This window comes from Dendropsophus ebraccatus, chromosome 6 (genome assembly GCF_027789765.1).
Source record: "Dendropsophus ebraccatus isolate aDenEbr1 chromosome 6, aDenEbr1.pat, whole genome shotgun sequence".
Classification (NCBI taxonomy): Eukaryota; Metazoa; Chordata; class Amphibia; order Anura; family Hylidae; genus Dendropsophus; species Dendropsophus ebraccatus.
Genome location: NC_091459.1, coordinates 53,123,465 through 53,129,464, shown reverse-complemented (window position 1 = coordinate 53,129,464; position 6,000 = coordinate 53,123,465).

Here is a 6,000-nt window from a genome sequence, read left to right as displayed (position 1 = left end):
TTCAGTTTCCCTAATGTACCTTTAAGTACCATTCCATCCAACAAAATGGTTTCACCACCTGTATGATTATTTGAGGTTCAAGAAAGGCACATTTGTAGGTTTTCCATTTACCAATAAAATATCTCACCTTCTTATCTTTTTGTTGCTCAGTATCTAACTGGTCTATCCTAAGGAAACATTTTATCTAGCCCAAGACCTCAGAAATTGAAGAAAGTGAGGGTTGTAATTAGAGATGAGCAAATTTGCAATAATAATGAAGTGAAGCATTTTGTTATCTCCCAAATCCACGTATTAGCCATCTGCCTTTTAACTGACTGCTGCTCCGTGCCGCTCCTCCCAGGTGCTCAGAAAAGCTGGATCCAGTCCTGGGAATCTTCTCCCAGTTTCCTAGGGTTGGATCCAGCTTTTCCCAGCACCCAGGAAGAGCGGCACAGAGTTGAAAGGCAGCTTCTCCCTTTTTCAACAAAGCTTTGTTATTACTGCAAATTTGCACATCTCCAGTTGTAACCATTTGGCTAATAAAACACTGTTTTACAACCAAAATAAAATCATGCATGACCAGGGGTGTAGCTAATGTCTCATGGGCCCTGGTGCAAGAAGTGAACTTGGCATATTACACTGTGTAATATGATTAGAATCATGACCATGAGCCATGGAGGCCCTAAGGGCCCTATTACACGGTGCAATATTGGCCCGATTCGGCTGATTATCGTTCCATGTAAGACCGGGTTCACACTGAGCAAAACTAGTGGAATTCCGTGGCGGAATTTTCCGCCGCGGAATGCCGTTAGCCTCCCTCTCATAATGTGAGTCTATGGGAAGCGCTGCTGTTCTCACATCGTCTCTCCGCGCTGAAGAATGAACATGTTCATTCTTCAGCGTGGACAGAGCAGGAGCGCGCTCCTCTCATAGACGCCCATTATGAGAGGGAGGCTAACGGCATTCCGCTGCGTACAATTCCGCCTCGGAATTCTGCTAGTTTTGCTCATTGTGAACCCGGCCTAATAGAGACAACAATCAACCAATAAAACGATCATTGGCTGATTGTTTCTTTTGGCCCTGACCTAAAATTATCGGACGCTGACTGTGCGTCGTTACGTATAATAGCAATGCATGGCCGACAGCTGAAGATTCAAACAGTGTACATTACCTGTCCCAATCTCCTCCTTTTATGTGCTTCCTCCATGATCCCAGGCGCGGAACCTTAAGATCCAAACAATGGCCACGGCATTCCCGTCCAGTGATTGGCTGAGTGGCCTGTCAGCTCAGATAGGCCACTCTGAAGTTGAGAGACACGGAACCAGGGAGGAAGCAGAGAGCAGGAGAAGACCAGGAACGTGGACAGGTAATGTATTGGGCTGGACAGGTGCTGTTTCAGAGAGCAAAAAAGACAAATTTGATCAGCTCTTCTACAACACCATTCACACTAGGCACGTTGCTATGGCTGAAATGGTAAGCACACAAAAACACAAAAAAAATGCAACAGCTCACCGCTAATGGCAAGATACAGACCCAATACAGACATGAAAATTGCCCAAAAAATCTCCATAAAAATAATAAGGCTCTTGGTTACCATTTGCAAATAGTGTAAACCATCCCACCACGATAAGATCGACTCATACGGGGATGGACCCACACATTCTACATCCTTTCCTCATACAGCTAACGAACCCTTCCTGATCTATTATTCGAATTGAGTGTGCTCACTGTCACTGGTTGGCATTGGAGATCACTCTCCACTCATTTAACCCCTTAACGACATTGGGCGTAAATTTACGCCCTTGCGCCCTGGTACTTAACGCATCAGGGCGTAAATTTACGCCTGATGTTTCCCCAATCGCTGTGTGTTCGCACACAGCGATCGGGGAAGATGGCCTGCTATAAATCATAGCAGGCCATCTTAGCTTCTCGGCACGGGGGGCGGCTTACGATCGCCACTATTGGCTGATCAATTCAGATCAGCCAATAGCGGCGATCAGAACCTTTCCGGGTCATCGGTGACCCGATGACCCGGAAAAAAAGTAATGGTGGTCACGGTGCCACCGGCCCGATCGCCGTGAACGGCCGGCCGGTACCGGCCGGCCGTTCACGGCGATCGGGCCGGTGGCACGGCGATCAGAGTCCACAAAAATAGTAAATACCTGCTCTGGACCCCTCAGCTAGGTAGCTGAGGGGTCCAGAGCAGGTATTTGTACATTATTCACCTGTCCCGGGATCCTGATCGGCGTCTTCCGGGTTCACGGCGTCCTCCGTCTTTCTGTCGGGTCTTTAGCTATTTCCGGCGGTCCCCATCGGCTTTTTTCGGCTCCAGCCTCGTCTTTTTCTGGATTTTGCGATATGCTGCCCTCTAGCGGCTGATATGTGTAATACACTTATTAGCAGCTACAGGGATGTTCAGAATGTAGAAAAATTTTTTTTTTTCCAAATTTTTTTTCTTCTATTTTCCGCACCCTATCGCCGCTGAGTGTTGATCAGCATCGCACGAAAGTGCGCTGCTAATCAGCAACTTCTCCTTTTTGGCGTAGGGTGTTTTTTTTCTATATTCTACTGCCACGGTCTGCTGATAAGTGCGGCATTTATCAGCAACTCCTTTGTTGGCGTAGGTTTTTTTTTTATACTTACTGTAAAAAAAACACGTAAAAAAACTACATTACACCACACTACATTGAATAAAGTTTGACACTACACCACTACATACCCCATATACCAATCCCCGTATAAAGATGGCCCCCAGGGTGTTTTTGGTGTCAGAGGGATACGTTATTATTGCCTCCGACACCGAAACAGCCAGTGAGGATGAACGGGGGGGATCCTTCTTTACTCCATTCATCCTCATCATCCAGTGACGTATCTGGGGGTAGCATAGCGTACGCTGCCCCCAGACACGTCTTTTCCGCCAGTACTGTCCCAATAAGAGATCACGGTATGGCGTGAAATTCTCCAAACTCTGTGAGAGTACCTCAGGGTACACTTACAGATTTAGGGTACGTGCACACTGCGGAATGGCGAAGGATAACCCTTTGTGCATTCCGCAGCTGGCACCCGCTGGTGGACTAATGCGGGCGCGTGTCTCCACCCGTGTCATAGACTCCAATCTATGCATGGGCGGATTCCATCGTCCATCCAAAGAATAATCACGTTGGACGGAGAGCGGAATCCACCCGTGCATAGAATGGAGTCTATGACACGGATGGAGACGTGCGCCCGCATCAGTCCGCCGGTGTGTGCCAGCTGTGGAATGCACGAAGGGTTATCTGTCGCGATTCCGCAGTGTGCACGTACCCTTAGAGTGTATGTAGGAAGGGACACCCGAATCCAGCCCAAGATGCCCCCTCCCCCCCATCCTCGGAACAAGTGGGAAGATCGTCGGGGAACTGATCTTCCGACTGCTGGATAAAGGTCACCACCTGTACGGGGATAACTTTTATCCCCCTCTTCTGGTCCCTCGCTGCCCGAGTTACTGTAGCTTGCGGCACGATCCGAAAATATCAGAAGCAGTAACAGAGCCCTAATATTTAGCAGCCATGGAGCGGACCCAGCGCTTCTGGATATGAAGGACCCCGTATCACACCAGGACAACATTTTCCAGGTGACGTCCCCCACACTGGAGAATGGGAGACCCCAGAAGAAGTGCAGAGTGTGGCGTAAGAGGGTGATCAGGAAGGACACCATTTTCCAGTGTAACGCCTGTCCTGATCACCCCGGCCTCTGCATACTGGATCGCTTCAAGGCGTACCACAGGTCAATGGAGTTCTACATTTTCTAAATTCTGTCCCTTATTCCTATTTCAGGGGTCACGTTGATCCAGGGATTATTCTAATCGCCAATATGGAGTCGGGAAGGAATTTTTCCCCTGTGATGAGGCTACTGTCGTCTGCCTCACAAGGATTTTTTGCCTTCCTCTGGATCAACACAGGTTGAATTTGATGGACACCTGTCATTTTCAACCTTATAAACTAATAATTGGCCTAATACCACCAAATAAATTAGAATGGTCCATTTTCCCCAGCTAAATAGGTATGGCCGCCATTCCCATTAGAGACTTGCCATGATGCAATTACAAAGCCTCTGTGCTGCCAGGACAGTAGAAACCCCCCACAAGTGACCCCATTCTGGAAACTACACCCCATAAGGAATCTAACAAGGGGGCAGCGGGGATATGGCCCCCTGGTGACGGCCACATTTGGGACGTGAAAATGAAAAAAATTGTATTTTTTATTTTCTCGGCACATGTTCTACGTAAGTGCCCGTCACCAGTGGGGTCCATATGCTCACTGCACCCCTTGTTAGATTCCTTATGGAGTGTAGTTTCCAGAATGGGGTCACTTGTCGGGAGTTTCTACTGTCCTGGCAGCACAGGAGCTTTGTAATTGCGACATGGCCTCCATCCTCCATTCCAGCCTCTAAATGGCGCTCTGTCCCTTTGGTGGCTTGCCCTGTGCCCATATGGCACATTATATCCACATGTGGGGTATTTTCGTACTCAGGGGAAACTACCCTACACGTTTTGTGTTCATTTTCTTTTTTAACCCCTTGTGGAAATGGAAAAAATCAAGGCTAGACCAACATTTAGTGTAATTTTTGTAAAATTTTTACTCTAAATCATTAATCTTGTCATGATTTTTTTCATTTTCACAAGGGGCTAAAAGATAAAAAAAAACACTAAATGTGTAGCGCAATTTCCCCTGAGTACGGAAATACCCCACATGTGGACATAAAGCGCCATGCGGGTGCAGGGTAAGCCTCCGAAGGGAAGGAGCGCCATTTGGATTTTGGAGGTTGGATTTGGCTAGAATGGATGATGAACGCCATGTCGCATTTACAGAGCCCTCGTGCTGCCAAAACACTGGAAACCCCCCACAAGTGACCCCATTCTGGAAACTACACCCCTCATGGAATCTAACAAGGGGTGCAGTGAGGATATTGACCCCTTGATGACGGGCACATTTGTGCCATGAAAGTGAAAAAATGAAAGTTTTCCCTTTCACGTCACATTGTTCCACATTTGTGCCTGTCACCAGTGGGGTCCATATGCTCACTGAACCCCTTGTTAGATTCCTTGAGGGGTGTAGTTTCCAGAATGGGGTCACTTGTGGGGGGTTTCCAGTGTCTTGGCAGCACGAGGGCTCTGTAAATGCGATATGGCCCTTGAAATCCTTTCCAGTGAAATTCAGCTTCCAAAAGCCAATTGGCGCTCCTTTCCTTTGGAGGCTTGTCCTGCGCCCCCTTGGCGCTTTATCGCCACATGTGGGGTATTTCCGTACTCGGGAGAAACTGCTCTACACATTTTGTGTCTTTTTTTTCCTCTTATCCCTTAAAGAAAATGAAAAATTGAAGGCTAGAACAACGTTTTAGTGTAAAAAATTTTTTTTTCTTTTTTCACGCCATATTGTTCGGAAAATCTGTGAAGCACCTGTGGGGTCCAGATGCTCACCGCACCCCTTGTTACATTCATTGAGGGGTGTAGTTTTCTAAATGGTGTCCCTTTAGGGGTGTTTTTTAGGTTTTGGCACCCCAGAGCCTCTGCCAACCTGAAGTGGTACAGTCAGAAATGACCAAATATAACGGAGGCGTTGAAATTCACTAGGCACTCCTTTATATCTGAGGCTTGTGGTTGCGTCAAATAGCGCAATAGGGCCACATATGGGGTATTTCTATAAACTGCAGAAACGGAGCAATCAATATTGGGGTGCATTTCTTTGGTAATAAGTTTATAATTATGAAAAATATTGGATTACAATAAAATCTCTGCACAGAAAATTACAATTTTCAAATTTCTTACACACTTAGCTTTTATTTCTGTGACTCCCCTAAAGGCAGGGACAGAACTACCGCCGTAGCGGCTGCTACGGGGCCCCTAGCATCGGGGGGCCCGTGGCCTGGGCCCCCGGAGCTTACTGCCTACAACACCCGGTGTCCGAGCGGGCCTCCCGGGTGTTCAGTGTTCTGATTGGCAGCGCGAGAAGCCATAGGCTTCCCGCCCTGTCAATCACTCTTGTG